The sequence below is a fragment of the Schistocerca cancellata genome, chromosome 3, assembly GCF_023864275.1.
Source record: "Schistocerca cancellata isolate TAMUIC-IGC-003103 chromosome 3, iqSchCanc2.1, whole genome shotgun sequence".
Classification (NCBI taxonomy): domain Eukaryota; kingdom Metazoa; phylum Arthropoda; class Insecta; order Orthoptera; family Acrididae; genus Schistocerca; species Schistocerca cancellata.
The window spans coordinates 364,330,484-364,349,113 of NC_064628.1; the positions used below are offsets into that span (position 1 = coordinate 364,330,484).

At 41.9% G+C, this 18,630-nt stretch overlaps 1 protein-coding gene across 1 annotated transcript in view; it reads left to right on the forward strand.

Moving 5' to 3' along the window:
* LOC126175053 (serine/threonine-protein phosphatase rdgC) overlaps nucleotides 1-18,630 on the forward strand; it is a 1,927,531-nt gene that overhangs the window by 960,949 nt on the left and 947,952 nt on the right. The gene's annotated exons all lie outside the window — the stretch shown is intronic.

Consider the following 18,630-nt stretch of genomic DNA (forward strand, 5'->3'; position numbering starts at 1 on the left):
AAGATTTTGTTCCATTGTTTCTAACTTTTGAAGCTTTTGCTGTGTTTGTCTCTGATTTCGTTCCACTGTGTCTAACTTTTGAAGCTTTTGCTGTGTTTGTCCCATTTGTTGTATTAATTGTAATAACAATGCACTGGTGTTCCTCCGTGCTTTTCGGCAGTGAATTTGCGCCGGCAACATTCACATTTTGACAAGAAGAAAATGTGTCTTGACTTATTTGAGAAAACGGTGAGGACCCAAAACCTGAATCTACAGTATTTGCGAGATTGTGTCCCGTCATTTCGGATTCCTGAGGCGAGCTATTGCCGACCGATCGATCGATAATGCTTCCCTGTTCACTAATTGTTTCACTGTCTACGCCATTATTTGCAGCCCGCTCCATTTCCCTATGCACAGATACCAAATTACTACCTTGAACATTAGTTAATTCATTACATGGTGGCGCTAACACTCTGCTTTCGTCTTCACTGTCATTTCTCAGTTTACTTTGGAGCCTAGTATTACCTTTTTCACACGCCATTATTGTCACAATATTTCACACGACAACACAGAAAAACACAATTTGAAGAGCAAAAATAGGGGCACACATTAACATAGCACTGAAAATAACATCTAGTTAATTGCAAGCGCAGCTGCGAAATACTTGGTGCAAATCTACATGCATGCCACAACTGTTTTACTGTACAACAATGAAAGACTGCAACTACAAAGAAGATTCTCTCTACAATTACGCACTAGCAATAAACAATAGCTACACTAATTACACAAACTACAAGGAAAAAAATCAGAAGATTCCAGTGAGGTATCCTCGGCTAAGGGTCGACATATGTAACGTCCCCTTAGAAAAATTATACATGACTGTGCTTAAACTGACACACAATATTTTTAGCGGAACGCAATCTGACTTTCAAAAATCCCTACAAAAGAGTGGCCCTGACTAACATTAACCTGTACCTTTCACAAATCACTTACCTCACAAAAATCTTCGTTACTTTAACTACTGCAATACAGCGAGCGCCACTACTGCCAGCTAAATAAAAGATTCAAAACTACGGAAGGCACTAACTACTGATAGGCATAGTTAAAAAATGAAAGATTTTAATAGAGAACAAACAATGTATTTACCTTACTAGTGTTAAAAAATCATAATATACGTAGCAGTTCATGATATCCAGTCTTACAAATTTCAAAATTCCGCCATTTCTCTCCCCACATCCACCACTGCTGGCAGCTCACCTCCAACTGCGCAACGCTACGCGCTGTTCACATCCAGCTGCCCAACACTACAACGGCAGACAACAATGAAAACTAGTCACAGACTGCACACAGCACAGCCAGTGATTTTCATACAGAGCGCTATGTGGCTTTACCAATATAAAAACCTAAACAGCCTACTTAGACACTTTCATGCTACTGAAAGAGCCAGCAGTGAATTTCTCCTTTTACTGATATTGCGCCATAAAAAATCGACTTCCTCAGTTACAAACAGTACCCTTTACTTGGTTCATTCACTTACTCTTTCTTCTCCAAAACCACGTTCTCTCTTGTCTGTATTGTTCATCATCCATGTTTAACTTTTATCTAAGGCTACGTTCTGTACAACTGCCTTTAGAGATAACGTCCAGACACTCACTTTATAATCGGTGTTAAATTTTTTTTCTTTTTCTGCAGCGCTATTCTTGTTATTGGTTTTCTACGTGTTATAGTATCTTTACGTTATCCATCACCCTTAATTATGCAGCAGAACATAAAACCTCTTCTACGGCTTTTAGTGTAACATTTTCTAATGCTATTCACTCAGAATTGCCTCATTTAATACGACTGCACTATATTACAGTTTGGTTTCTGTGTAAGTACTAGATGAACTTCCGCTTCTTGTATTTGATTCATGATATCTTCAGAATATGAAAGAATGTATTTTTTTCCACATTGCGGAAAGATTTCTCTAAGTCGATGCCTTCCTGTAACCCATCTTTTACTATACGTCGTACGGTTAGTCTTGCTTCTCATCCTCCTACATTTCTCCGAAACCGAATTCTATCTTCTCTTGGGCTGTCTTCTACGAAACGACCCATTTCTGTGCAGATATCGTATTCACACCGGTTTGCGAATAGATGCACTGACCTCGGTTCAAGCGGAACATATCCTTGGTGTGAACGGAAATTCTGATTCCGACTTCAGTAATATTACGTCGGATATTTTCGGTTTGGACCGTAGTTCCTCTTGATTGCAGCAGGAAGTAACTCTGTCTGTACAGAACTTTCCGCGGGCATTAAATGATGTTGGCATGTCGACTGTCACTTAAGTATCTTTCACTGCGCTGGCATTAACGAGAATGTGTGCTTGATGCTTGGCTTGGGTGACACTGGAACAACAAAATTTAGTGAGCAGTTAATTAACAACTATAATTACCTACAGATGACAGTCGACCTGTAGCATATTATGATAAAGTTAAAATACCATGATTTAAGATGTTCATGGCTGATAACAATGTCATAAGCTATGATTGGAAGAAGTCTACGATAAGTAGTAGCTCATGACTGGAGCAGTACTTATATTTTAATCTGTTTTATTTATGGGACCAATACTTAAATGGACTTGAACCAGTGAGATAACCTCAACAGTTTTTTGGAATAAAAGTGCAGTAAACTATTTCAAATATTCTGGGTTCAAACATTAAACAAGAGGTCGAAAGAATACTATGTTTTCGCTAATCATTAGGCTACGCTCGGCCATCCACGATATCTTTATAACTCAAACTGTTAACCTAATGTACATTTTCAACACTGGGTTCTTAAAAATGCCAACAATTCAAGTCCAGTCACGCAGTGAATACCGACAGTGCTTGGAGTTCTATTACGGGGATTGCCTTTCTGACTTTCGTAGGCAGACTGAAAACGCTTCTAGCCACGAACCTGCTACCTGATTACTATTCGTCCAATATCGCTCTATCTTGCCGCTACGTGCAGTGAAAACATTCGTTACTCACTGCGTTGTTACTAAACAAGGCGGCGAAATTTGGAGTTAATGGGCTATAGCAGCAGACGACCGACTCGAGTGCCTTTGACAACAGCGCCTCTTCTGTTCTCCTGACCACATCAGTTGGTCCCTAGACGACTGGAAAATCGTAGCCTGGTCAGTAAGTCCCGACTTCAGTTGGTAAGAGCTGATGGTAGGGCGCAGACCCCACGAAGCCATGGACCCTGGTTGTGAACAAGGCACTGTACAAGCTGGTGGTGGCTCCACAGTTGTGTGTGCTGTGATTATATGGAATGGACTGTGTCCTCTGGTCCAACTGAACAGATCATTGAATGAAAATAGGTATGTCCGGCTACTCGCAGACCATATGCAGCCATTCATGAACTTCATGTTCCCAGACAACAATGGAATTTTTATGGATGACAATGCACCATGTCACCGGGCGACAATTGTGCCTGATTGGTTTGAAGAAAATTCTGGACAGTTCGAGCGAATAATTAGTCCACCTGATAGCCCGTCATAAACATCATGGAACATTTATGGGACATAATCGAGAAGTAAGTTCGTGCACAAAATCCTGCACGGAAACACTTTCGCAGTTACGGACGGCCATAAAGGTAGCATGGCTCAGTATCTCTGCAGAGGACTTCCAGCGACTTGTTGATTCAATGCCGCATAGAGCTGTTGCACTACACCGGGTGAAAGGAGGACAGACACGATAATAGGAGGCAACCCATGACTTCTGTCAGCTCAGTGTGTACACTACGACATTAATATAACAACCTTACAACACTACAGTGCTGAACTGTTTTATATGCCTTCCAGGAGTCAGTTCAGTGTCGTCTCTATCATATTCTGTTTCGGCATCTGACTACTCACCAAGGAACTGAATGGTTGATTTTGATCTACTTACTGACTTCACATCAGACTGAAACTTCATAGAATTTATTGTCAGACGGTTAGGCAAAATTTTGTTTTCATACTCTTTGATTCCTTCCCACATTGCTCTCTTTACACTCATTTGGGCTTCATCCAGTTTTTGTTGATCTCCTCGACTTTGACTTCGCATCTAAAAAGTGAACAGGTGTTGTTCATGTGGAAGATAGGCTGCAGGATTTAAATATCCACAAGGAAATTCCCAAATTAATACAATATAAGCTAACTGTAGACGCAAAAATTCTCTTAATAATTATGGTACACATCTCCAAAAATGCTAGTAATACTTTGTGAAATCCATAGTATACGATTTACTTTCATGCTAAACGCTGTTTTAAAAGTAGACTGATTTCGTAATATTTCTAATAGAGTTCTTTGCATTCACTGGTAAGAATTTTAGTACAGATTTACTTGCATTCATCCAACGGAACGTATCTAGTAGTCACACCACATCAGCTGTAATGACGGGTTGAGTCAGGAACAAAAGCTTTGTCTGATTTTGCGCAAAGTGTACGAGACAGAGAGAATAATTCGATTGTACATGAATTTTGTTTCCAGTCACTCAGATAATTTACGTAGTGTAAAATGAAATTCTTTTTGCTATATCCAATACACTACTGCGGCTTTGTCATAAAGGTATTTTTTCTCATTGTTCGGTGACGTGTAAAACAGAACGACTTCTAACCTCGACTGTCATTTTTATGGAAACAAAGACTTCAGGTAAAGTTAGCAGACTAAAAATTTCTACATATATGCAGTGCCAGCAGAGATCTCCATACCAAACTTACGCCCAGGTAGGAATCCTTGACAGACGAGTATCCATGAAGCCACGGCGTTTCACATGCACTTATGAAGCCCTTGCTTCATTCCACTCTAGTATTCTGTTGTTTACCATACTTTGAGGTTGTCCTTTGGACGTGATTTGGACTTGGATAAAAATTGGATTTCGATAAAATTTACGATTGTATATGATTTCTATTCGACATGATTTAGATTTTGGTAGTTTTTCGACTTGTATATGACTTCAGTTTAAACACAAGAACCTGGATGTGACTAGAACGGGGGTTTTATTAACATTTTGGTATGACTGAGGCTTGGACACAACTGGCACTGCAACAAAATGTTTCTTGGGCAGAATAGGGGCCTGGCGCGCAACCAGGCATAGCACACAACTGGGACTGGCACGCGCTGGGCCTGGAGCGCGACTGGGCCTGGCATGCGACTCGGCCTAGCACACGAATGGGCCTGGAGCATGACTGGGCCTGGAACGCTTCTGGACCTTGTGCACGATTGGGCCTGGCATGCGACTAGGCCTAGCACATGAACGGGCCTGTTGCGCTACTGGACCAAGCGCATGAGAGTGACTGGAGCATGACCAGGGCCAGACACTGTCTAGGAGCCAGACGTAGACTAGGATTAGGTCTTGGACATGACTAGGACTAGGAATTGGGCTAGGATTAGGCCCTGGAACTGTCAGGACAAGGACACGGCACTGAACACCACTAGGCATTGTACATGACTAAAATCAGTAAATAAGCATGAATAGGACTAGTAATTCGGCGTTACTAGGACTAGGACTGGTTTGGAAATAACTAGGACTAGCACAAGAGCTAGAAAGCTTGAACAAGATGAGGACTAGGACCTGAGACTTGGAGATAAGTGGTACTACTAGTACTACTACTCCTCCTACTACTACTACTATTAGCGTGGTGCTACTATTACTACATCTCACTGGAATGTTCAGGAGTAATCAGAATTATGGAAGTAAAATAGAGGTCAACTTTTTCTCTCTACTCAGTTTTCAGACATCATCACGTAATGTGATAACGCAATGGGATTTTACAATCTAGACTCCAGGGCAGGCTGTTGCAGGCGTAGTGCCGCATATGGGATGCTGCACAGCACCAGGAAACGGCTGTGGGTAAATCGGCCTCATGAGCAATCAAGACTGTGTAAACAGGAAAAACCGAATATGTCTAATGCCGTGAAAATGTTTAAGGAGATATTACAATAACAATGTGAAACTTCAGTTCCATGGTATCGAAAGTTGAATAAAGGGAATGCAATTAGGTAACACGCTCGAAATATCGGCGGTTGTCGAGGACTTTACCATGCTCCATACCCGTAAAGTATTTGACCATTATATTAACTGTGTTCTACTGCACGAAGCTATGTGAGGAAATACAACATTTTATAACGTTCCTAAAATATATTATTTCCTTCATTTTGTAAGTAACGAGAAGTTTAGAGGCAGCACATCGAGCTGTCCTAAGACGCAGAATTCTGTTCTGTGGTCGATCGTGAAATCGAGAACATTCTGCAAAATATTACTGCTGTCATAACACAAGAAAATGAGTTTACAACAGTTATGATTTACTGTGGCTGGCGACCATGTCTTCTGATTATTCGTGGACAATTTGTGTGGTGTTATAACATTACAGGTTGGGATTGATCTATGAGGTCTTGAATATCTTATTTGTATCTGTCAGTTCGTATGGAGAAATTGAGATTTGGGAGATTTCTTTATATAGTTTTGCTTTATTAAGTCACGACGCTATGCAAAGCTGTTATTTAGTTAGGTGCGATTTGCGATCTATTATGTGTTACTTTCCGATAATAAATCATATTTTTTTCTGAATACCGTTAAAATATAATGACGGTAAATGTTTGAGATCATTTGGAATAATATTTTAATAACTATGTAGATGACGTGACGTCATTCGCTTATTCTTAGGGAAAAAAAGTGTTAATTGTGCGTTTATGGACGGTCAGTCTCGGGATCAGTGATTACGATTCCAGAAATAATTGATTTGACAAAGTTCAACTGCACACAATCGCGTAGGGTGAATTATGACCTTGAAATTGGTTGTAGATGTATGCAGGTCAATTTCGTGACAGGCTAGTAAGCGTCGCGAGTGTGTCGCGGTATCAAGACTGCTTTCGCGCCGCCGATGGTTTGCTTTAAACTTGCGAAAATACAATTTAAGCGAATTCTTAATTATGGCGAAAGGGTAGAATATTTGATGAGCCATTGAGGAGGACGTAAGTTTGGAAAGAAAGATCATTTTCAAAATCCAATATAAATTCTGTTGATCGAAGTAGCCTAGCAACCCAAAAGCTCATACGTGGTTTTCAGCAGAAACAGTATACTATTTTTCATGCACACGTTTACACTCTACATCGAGGTGTGGATGATTTGTGGGCGTGAAATAAACATTTGAAAGCATTTGATTAAATAAAAGGGAAAAATATAAAGATGTTTATTCGTGTATTATATTTCGTTATTTCATGAACAGTGATATTTTCTAATAGTGGTGTAGAGCCTTAAGTATTATTAATATTGTGACAGACTGATCACAAGTGCTCTCGTTACAAGTCGAGTTTTGGGCCTGATTAAGAGTATCTGGTTCTTAAAGTCTCAAAGGTTAAGTCAAGAATAATATCACACTTAAATAACGCAGCATCGAAACCCACTATCTTTATACTATATTAAGCTAGCTACTCCGTAAACAGGTGGTACCGTGGCCGTGTAGTTATGTGTTGTCGACAACAAATAGGTAAACACTAACATAAACATTTCTCATGCTCTGATATCGACGAGGGAAAGAAGAGATGACAACGACTACATACACGTATGCATATACAAACGGTATACGTGGCACCTTACAATACAACAACACAACGGACGTCACGGTATAGTGTCAAGGAATCACAGTATAACAACAGCATCAGGAACAGGAAGATGACAAGCAGAGGTTGGTTGGTTGGTTGGTTGGTTGTTTTGGGGAAGGAGACCAGACAGCGAGGTCATCGGTCTCATCAGATTAGGAAAGGACGGGGAAGGAAGTCGGCCGTGCCCTTTGAAAGGAACCATCCCGGCATTTGCCTGGAGTGATTTAGGGAAATCACTAAAACCTAAATCAGGATGGCCGGACCGGGGATTGAACCGTCGTCCTCCCGAATGCGAGTCCGGTGTCTAATCACTGCGCCACCTCGCTCGGTAAGCAGAGGTAATCGCCAGATTAAGAGTCCAATAACACACAGCTATAGAGGATTATTTAACTGCACTTTTTGACACCAATTTTTTAACAACAATCACATGGTTAATGGAGATCAACACATGACTCGCTGTACGAGAAACTGGCAATAGTTTCTCAAAGTGACATGACAGAAATATAAATGGTAAAAGCGGAAGAATTCCTTTGATTGCGAAATACTGATGACATTAATTTGACGAAAATAAACGAAGTGTTTGAAGACGGTGGACCCAAAAATCGTATAGTGACAATACACTGAATTAGGCAGTTTCAGAAATAGGAGTGTTGAATGAAATGTTTTGCCTCAACTTTCGTAACTCTGCATAATTCTTTTTTTAACTTGCGGCAGAAACTGGCGCAGGATTTTTGCGATCGTTGTACGTTGGACTGAGCACATCCTTAACACTTCGTTAGCGTCCTTATAAAGCGTCAAGAGCTCTCTCAATTAATCCTCTACAAATGCCACCACTGCTAAGGGGTTGGTACTGCACTATTTAGCAGACGACAGTCTTTCTTCTAGATCTTCAGTTGGCCTGAAGTTTTAGCAGTGAACCGTTGGTCTGTTACAGAGTAGAGAATGAAGCCTTGCGTAAAACGTCGGTCAATGCGATGTAAGCAGTGTACTTTTGTTTAATTCTTGACTATAAAACCTTACCCTCAAGAAAAGTCATCAGACAGTGCAAGCCGTTTGTGGAGATTCTATTGTTGAGATGCGAGCACTGTGCTTCGTGAACCCAGTCAGTTTAGAGGTGGCGAAGCGGGTATTCCTGCGACAGCAATCACTGAATTTTACATGAAAAATGTGTACAGTCGGCTTAAATATAATCGTAGTATTATTTTGCGAGAAATTAAAAGTGTAATCAGAACCCGGCAAGAGCCGGCCTGGGTGGCCGAGCGGCTCTAGGCGCTACAGTCCGGAACCGCGCGACCGCTACGGTTGCAGGTTCGAATCCTGCCTCGGGCACGGATGTGTGTGATGTCCTTAGGTTAGTTAGGTTTAAGTAGTTCTACGTTCTAGGGGACTGATGGCCTTAGAAGTTAAGTTCCATAGTGCTCCGAGCCGTTTGAATAATAGAACTTGGCAAGAACATGTAAAGTCACTCGGAAGATCTGCGTGCCATGGGTGCTGGAGCTGACGTCTGAAATGCATGTGCACAGACTTCAGATTTGGCAGAAACTCCTCTCTCATTGCGAAAATAAAAATGACGACTTTATGTGAAACCGTTTTACGACACTACGAATCGGAAAGATACGTCAGTCTTTGAAATATTGACACGAAAGCTCGCCCCTAATGAAAGAAATTAAAGAAATAGTCCTTAACTTGAAAAACCATGACATCATTCTTTCGGGACCTAGCTCGTGTTATCTATGTTGATTTCCTTGAACGTAGAACCACAACCAGTCCAGAATGTTACATTATAATGTTGTGAACTTTCATACGACTACTAACAGGAATCCGGAAGGAAAAGAAAATTCTTTTCTGCAGCATATAAATGCCAAATTACTCACTTCACATGCCGCCACAACAGAACTTCAGAAACACGTTCATTATACTCCATACGGGCCATATTTGGCGCCGTCTGACTTCCATCTATAGCAGATAATAAAATAAGATCTCAGATGACATCACTACGCATCTGATGAAGGAGTTGAGAGAACTGTGAGGGACTGGCTGTGGAAGAGCATGTCGACTTCTTCCGTGACGACTTAAGAAAACTTGCAATTTTTCAGCTTTCCCCGGTGAACTTCATGACGAAATAGTTCACGGGTGAATGGCCGAATGTCAGTGTTTCCAACGGGCACAATGTTTCAGCAATCGACCACATTACCATCATCAGGTGTGCTGATGAGGTGACCGTTTGTGGGCTGTAGGGGCGCTTTTATCTCTTTCCCCGCTCCCTTAATTATCCCGTTCTATCCATCGACTACACCCAACATCTTCTCGCCAACTGCTCCCACTCTGAGCTATACAGGTCGGACGGTGCGTGCTGTCTAATATCGTTTCCGAGAACATCAACACCACATCGGATGGCAGCGGCCTAACAACTAAACAGACGCAGAACATGGCCTATGTGAATTAGACGGAATGAAGTATCACTAACTTAAGGTTCTGACACTGACGTGTAACTTCTTGGTCTGTGTCATTAATGAATCCATCGACGAAAGAATAAAGGCACTGCTGATCAGTCGTGATAACGGCTACATCCCTAGTAAGGTCTGGGATCCCTCAATTAGTCCGGTTAAGAAGGTAAAGAAAATACGCCACAACGAACTGTCTTTGGGGACAGCACGCGTATCTGGGCATCAACCTAGGATGAAGCAATGTGTCGGAAAAATAAGAGGGGGTGAAGATGTTGAGAGCGGACGTAGATTAGAACAGCAGACTGGAGGAAGGAGGAAAGAGATTCACGCGCTGCGCCGGGACCCATGCGGTTAGTTCATCAGCACACCTGATGATGGCAAAGTGATCGCTTGCCGAAACATTTTGGCCTTTGTAATTTGACATCTGGTCGTTTACTTGTGAACTACGGTGTTTCGTTCAGAAAAGTTGTTCATAGTTGCGAGGTGCGAACCAAGTTGGCTGATCATTGGGAAAGTAAATATTGGCAATTACAGAGTAGCACATTTTAAGGATTATTTCTGAGTTAGATTTAGTAATATAATCCTGCAGAATGTGGACGCACTAATTACGTTTTAAACCACGTAGTGTGAACATTCTTGTTGTACTGGACGTTTGTATGTCACATTCATAACAAATTTAACCGAAACTAGGATTCGAAAGACTGGTGCTCCGTGCAGCCGGTATCGCCAGGGCTGCAGAACAATAGGAACGTGGGCCCAGATTCAGGTGTCTGAAGGTTCTGTCTGCTTCGGCACCGGGGAGCCTCTGGAAACCGAAACCGCCAGCGACTCCGTCTGGGCGGGAGATTGATTGCGGCGGAGCAGCGACCGCATCGAGTTTCGCCAAGTGGCGAGCTTTCTGCGGTGCCACGCAGACTCTGTGTCGCGGGTAGCCGAACGCACAGGTTGCGTTGACTGCCCGTGGCTGCTATGCGAGATCACGGCGCAGATTCATGATGACTCGTGGTACAGTCAGTCTACAAGCAGTTGATACTCTGCATAAAGGTTTATTCCTTCATCTTCCATCTATGTGTGCAAATTAGTGTGCAGATTCGAAGACTCTCTTCCAGAACCTGCAAAAGGAGGACTCTATTGCAAATATAGAGGGACTTCTCAAATAACAGAATTAAACGAACCAATGAATTATATCCAGAGGTACCTATGCATACATCATCATTGTAATTTCAACTGCTTAAAGTCGGCAGTTGATGTCCTGCTGTGTCTTTATTGCACCTGCCACTGGATGTTGTTTCAGAAGTACTAAATTCGAAGCTGATTGTAAGAAGACCGCATATATCTAAAAACAGTTATATATATATATGTATATATATGTTAGGTGACTCACCCTATATATATATATATATATATATATATATATATATATATATATATATATATATATATATATACAGGGTGAGTCACCCAACATTACCACTGGATATATTTCGTAAACCACATCAAATACTGACGAATCGATTCCACAAACCGAACGTGAAGAGAGGGGATAGTGTAATTGGTTAATACAAACCATACAAAAATGAACGGAAGTATGTTTTTTACCACAAACCTACGTTTTTTTAAATGGAACCCCGTTAGTTTTGCTAGCACATCTGAACATATAAACAAATACGTAATCAGTGCCGTTTGTTGCATTGTAAAATGTTAATTACATCCGGAGATATTGTAACCTAAAGTTGACGCTTGAGTACCACTCCTCCGCTGTTCGATCGTGTGTATCGGAGAGCATCGAATTACGTAGGGATCCAAAGAGAACGGTGATGGACCTTAAGTACAGAAGAGACTGGAACAGCACATTACGTCCACATGCTAACACCTTTCAATTGGTCTTTTTCACTGACGCACATGTACATTACCATGAGGGGTGAGGTACACGTACACACGTGGTTTCCGTTTTCAATTACGGGGTGGAATAGAGTGTGTCCCGACATGTCAGGCCAATAGATGTTCAATGTGGCGGCCATCATTTTCTGCACACAATTGCAATCTCTGGCGTAATGAATGTCGTACACGCCGCAGTACATCTGGTGTAATGTCGCCGCAGGCTGCCACAATACGTTGTTTCATATCCTCTGGGGTTGTAGGCACATCAAGGTACACATTCTCCTTTAACGTACCCCACAGAAAGAAGTCCAGAGGTGTAAGATCAGGAGAACGGGCTGGCCAATTTATGCGTCCTCCATGTCCTATGAAACGCCCGTCGAACATCCTGTCAAGGGTCAGCCTAGTGTTAATTGCGGAATGTGCAGGTGCACCATCATGCTGATACCACATACGTCGACGCGTTTCCAGTGGGACATTTTCGAGCAACGTTGGCAAATCATTCTGTAGAAACGCGATGTATGTTGCAGCTGTTTGGGCCCCTGCAATGAAGTAAGGACCAATGAGGTGGTCGCCAATGATTCCGCAGCATACATTTACAGTCCACGGTCGCTGTCGCTCTACCTGTCTGAGCCAGCGAGGATTGTCCACGGACCAGTAATGCATGTTCCGTAGATTCACTGCCCCGTGGTTTGTGAAACCCGCTTCATCGGTAAACAGGTAGAACTGCAACTCATTCTCTGTTAATGCCCATTGACAGAATTGCAGTCGATGATTAAAGTCATCACTATGTAATTGCTGATGTAGCGACACATGAAACGGGTGAAAGCGGTGACGATGCAGTATGCGCATGACACTACTTTGACTCAGTCCATCGGCTCTCGCAATGTCCCGTGTACTCATTTGTGGGTTCATGGCAACAGCAGCTAACACACCAACTGCACCCGCTTCTCCTGTGACGGGCCTGTTACGGACCCGTTTGCGCGCTACGACCATACCTGTTGCATACAGTTGGCGGTAGACGTTTTGCATTGTGCGGCACGTTGGATGCTCTCTGTCCGGGTACCGTTCTGCATACACCCTGCAGGCTTCAGCTGCATTTCGTCGACACTCGCCATAGATGGGTATCATCTCCGCCTTTTCAGAGTTCGAATACACCATGGTCACAGTTCCTACAACATTACACTATCACAGACGTTTGGTAACACGGTGTACTACAGTTGGTCTGCGTGCGCAGACGAATGCAGAATAACGATAGCAGCAAGCGCTACATGCAGACACTGCGACAGCTAGACCAAACCACAACAGCCACACTCGTAAACACGGTCGTCATCGTAAACATGTCCCTGCAGATGCTGCTCGCCGACCGTAGCCCGTGTTTGTTACAACACGCAACTGAACGTAGGAGGTTTCAAGCGTCAACCTTAGGTTACAATATCTCCGGATGTAATTAACATTTTACAATGCAACAAACGGCACTGATTACGTATTTGTTTATATGTTCAGATGTGCTAACAAAACTAACGTGGTTCCATTTAAAAAAACGAAGGTTTGTGTTAAAAAACATACTTCCGTGCATTTTTGTATGGTTTGTATTACACAATTACACTAGCCCCTCTCCTCACGTTCGGTCCGTGGAATCGGTTCGTCAGTATTTGATGTGGTTTACGAAATATATCCAGCGGTAACGTTAGGTGACTCACCCTACATATATATATATATATATATATATATATATATATATATCAATAATCACTCTTCCTGCGAACCCTACGCGACTGCAGCAGCAAAGAGTGGAAGTGAAAGCAGCACCCAATGTCCGCCCCCCTGTACACTGTATGGTGGCTGATGGAGCGTAGATGTAGATTCAGATGAAAGGTAGCATAAACTATTTTGAGGAAGATCAGTACATCAGATCTAATCCTTCAAGTTTTCGAAAAATACTGCCTAGATCGCCATATATATATATATATATATATATATATATATGGCTCTGAGCACTATGGGACTTAACAGCTATGGTCATCAGTCCCCTTATATATATATATATGGCGAACTAGGCAGTATTTTTCGAAAACTTGAAGGATTAGATCTGATGTACTGATCTTCCTCAAAATAGTTTATGCTACCTTTCATCTGAATCTACATCTACGCTCCATCAGCCACCTTACAGTGTACAGGGGGCGGACATTGGGTGCTGCTTTCACTTCCACTCTTTGCTGCTGCAGTCGCGTAGGATTCGCAGGAAGAATGATTATTGATAAAACCCTGTATGAGCACGAATATTTATAACTTTACGCACATGGTCTTTTCTCGAAATATATATAGGAAGAATCAATATGTGGGTTGACTCTTCTAGGACCATAGGACGTTGGAGTTGAAACAGGAGACCAAATCGTGATGCAAATCATCACTCTTCTAGCGTCTGTCACTGGAGTTGCTGAGAATTATCGTAACGCTTTTGCACTTAGTAAATGATCCTATTGTTATTTGTATCTTCTCTCTTTACTACGTCACTCTTATCTTTTACGGAACCCACTCTGGCGAGCAACCTTAATGTATTGGTATAACGATTGTTTTGTAAGCTTCCTGAATCCTGTGGATACTTCCAATAAATTTCGGTCTCTCATCTACTCTACGTGCAATTAATTTTATGTGGTCATGCCACTTTAAACCTCTTCGTACGGTTAGCAACAGATGTTTTATCGGTATGACTGCTTTCAGTGATTGTTCTACAGTCGTGTAATCATACGTCTTTTAGCCTATTTATGCACAGTATGTTGCATTTATGTATGTAGGCAGTATTTTCGTGTATGTAGCTGGTCATGTGCTAGTATCTGCAAGAAGCATTCATCCTCTGAAGAGTTGCGTTGCGATGAAACTTCATTTTTATCTTTGTTATTGAATCCCTCGAATATCGTAACACCATATAGTTGCATTCCATCACTGTGCTATGACGAAATGTAAAAGCAGAGACAACAGAAGATTCAAAGAGATTTAAGAAGAATGATTTTGTAGCTCGTAATAAAGAATGTATGTCATTGTCCTTTGGGGTAGATAAAAGGTTTAATGTCTGTTTTCTTGTCTCTTATTGTTTCGTTGGACGTCACCCATGCTACACGTGAGTTATATGTAATGTTCTATTAAATGAATAATAATTCATTTCAAGAATAATTGTGTCGTAGCTGTACTCAAAAACATTACATTAAACTGGGAAAAGAGTTCGCTCACTACCATTGAAAGTTATTTAATTGCCTGCTTTCATGCCTTACCATTAGGCCAGGTGTTGTTGCACGTTATCTAAGTCATTTAGCAATTAATTCTCGATAGTTCCAGTGACTCATTGTCTACAATCATTATCATTAATCGCCGAATTTACCAGAAATTACGGCGTATACTACCAGGGACTGTTTACAGTTGTAAAATGCATCTTCCTAATTAATTAACAGTTTCTCAACAGATAGCGATACCAATGTAGTAAAATTTAAATAAAGAATATGTTTATAGGAAGATAGCCAAAATGTAAGAGCAGTGTGAAAGTTTTGGTTCTTAGAACGGTGACGAACACCGTATCAATCTAAATTGGACTTATAACACTACCACGTTAGACTCTGAGCTTGACGAAATTAGGTGTATATACTAGGAAACTGAAGTCATGAAGAAATATCAGAAAGAGTTTGAAAATATAATGTAAATGAGATACTCGAAAGCTGCAGTTGTGGACGATGATTGAGTCTGCAGAGCTGCGAAGTATCGGAAGATTATAATGAAACTTACACTATTCGAAGCGCTGCAGTGCGGGTTGAATGTATCCAAGACGCTGAGACATCGTAAGTATGTTCCTCAATTAGTGTGCTCACAGGGTATTCTGAAAAAAGTACTAGTTCTACTTTCTGTCACCACGGGACAATATGGTGCTGTAAGCAGTCTAAATGTGGCGTGGGCGCAGGAAAAGGGGAATAACGATCAAACACACCATAACGGTTGTTCTGGCACCTTTATTGGGATGTCATCACAAGTTAAACGTGTTCTGAAAATGGTGACCTGACTCAGCAACTTGCTGCATCCATAACATGGTATGGTAGACATTTACTGTTGGGTCTTGCCCACTCGTCTCGCATAGGTTGCCTAACTGTTGCTACGTTTTCAGATTGCTGTACAACAATTCAAGCAAGTAACATTAGTAGTTTTATGTCTATAACACAAATTGACAATTTTTAAAGTGGAGATTCACAAGGAGTAGTCACTAGCGATGGACGACATGCAAACAGTAACATTCTTGGCTATACACAAGGTTCAAAAAGTCTGTCCACTAACGTCCGTATACTGAGCCGATCCGAGCGGCCGGGGCTGGCAGGAGCGGCGCTTATATTCACTTCTTGCAGAGGTCGCTCCTGGCTCGACGTGGTCCTTTCCAGTGGGCTATTGGCTGACGTTTCCTCACCGCCGACTCTGGTCTTCCGTTCTTCATCCTCGTTGCGGCGCTTGTGGTTACGCCAGAACATTTACTAACAGTAAATCTGGCGTAATCAGACTAATACAGCGTTGTATGCTATCCTTCAGATCAGGAAGTGTCCGGATATGCCACTGATAGATCAAATCTGTCATTTATACCCACAACCAGAAGTCACGTGGATACTGGTCGGGCGATCTGGAAAGCCACACAGCGTGACGTTCGCTAAAGATGAAGCGGTAGTTACTGATAGTTTACCCAAGCAAACCTTCCAACTGGCAAGCGACATGTGGTGCCTCCCCATCTTGCATGGAAGTAGTAGTGTGGACACAGCTTCATTCTTGCAAAGCTGAAATCACAGGGAAGGCCTTATAAGGTGCAAATGTCAATGTACGCCTAACAATCCCGCCAGGTGTTACTTCCTAGATGAAAGACGGACCGAGAACGAAGGAGCTAGTGAAACTACAGGACACAGTCACATAAACTGAGTGCAGTGGGTGTTCCTTCACAACGTATGCGGAGTGCAATCCCGTATGCGATAGTTCTGTCCATTCACGGCACCCTACAGAGTAAAATGTGCCTCGTCCGTCTAAAGAATATTCCCTTGCCACATTTAATGTATTTCCATGCTTGGCGAAAAACGAAGGGCAAAGTCACGGCATTGTAGACTACTTGGTGCTTTATTTGTTGCACATTCTGAGCATTGTAGATATGCTAGTGTAAAATGCGCCGCAAAACTTTATTAACTGCTGAACAGAGAAAATATAAGTTTCGTGACACAGTTCGAGCACTGGCTGCAGCATGTGAGCCGTGTGCTGCACGGTTGCCTATAGCTACAGCAACTTCATCAACAAGTGTCATGGGAACAGGCCTTCTCCCTCTCCTTACTGCACCACCTAATTCGTCTGTTTCTTCAAATTTCTTGATCATATTCGTTAGTCTATTTGTTGATATGGGTCCTCTTCACAGCTGTTTCTGCAATGCACGGTCTTTCTTCTCAACAGCCATCGCGTTTCGTACAGGAAACTTCAGACTTCTTAACCATTTACACCAACAGTGACCTCAAAGGAAATCAACATGCGTCGCGAAGCGAAACACAGCATACTGATGGTAAAACGGGAAACATTTCAGATTCTGACTGCTAACAACGCAATATTTTCAGTTGATGGCAGAAACTGGAAATATTATTTCTTTCAGCATATTACTCAAGCTCGTTGATTAATGGGCATACCTAAGATATGTCAGCATCCTGTAATGTATACAACCCACATTGCACCAGTCGGACCACTGTTAGTTTAATTATAACCACCTGGCACGTTAGCTGATTTTAGTTCCCAGGAGGTTAGGTTTGTGTTTGTACATACTGGTAAGTGTGTGTTAAGTCGTTTTTTTATGCCTCCTGAGACGAAAGTACTAGCACAGGCTTAAAGGATGTTCCGTTTAATCATGCCTAGGCGCGATAACAGTCACGCAGTGGAAAGCAAGCATAGAGTCGTTGTTGGGTTGCGCGCGGAACGCTCACGTATAGTTGCGTCACCCAAGAATTATTTGAATCCCTTGCTGTAGTGATGATCAAGAGTTTGGAAGTTTTACGTCGATACGTAGGGCAATAATGAACAATGATAACGTTTATTCGTGGGAGGTGCGCGTAATTATATATAAAATCAGCATCGTCTCTGTTAGTCAGCTGCTGCCCTTGGCGGAACGTATTACTATCCGAACAGTTATAAAAGGCTACGGTGGACCGTTAGTACCTGAAAGATTGATTTGAAAAATGACAAACTTCAGAGTGAAAGTAGAATGCATTTGAGTGTTAAAACGCGCATGGTTGGATCTAGATGTAGTTAGAAAGTAAAATGATCTGCACTATTAACCTTTCACATCAATCTTTCTCAACTTACATTTGAGGAACTTTTATGTCCACGAAGTAAAGAGACAGGTCTTATTACTGGGCAACGTGGTCAAATTCTTTTAGCAACGGAGCGTGTTCTCTCTGTTAACAATACCATAGCCATGTCCGATCGCTGCTAAACTAATCTATAATGCTATACGTCTACGGCACACTGATCTGCGTAAACACTCGAAAATGCCTTAAGTCAGTAGTGAAATAAAGGAGAGGCCCTGATAAATATTGTATGTAAACTGCATATAGTCAAAGTTTGACTTGATTCAGTAATAAAGGACTTTTGGAGTGTGGCGTAGACTTCTGTGTGGTTCTGTGGGGCTCCTCGCCAGTAGATCCGGTTTCAGTGTACTGTTACTGGC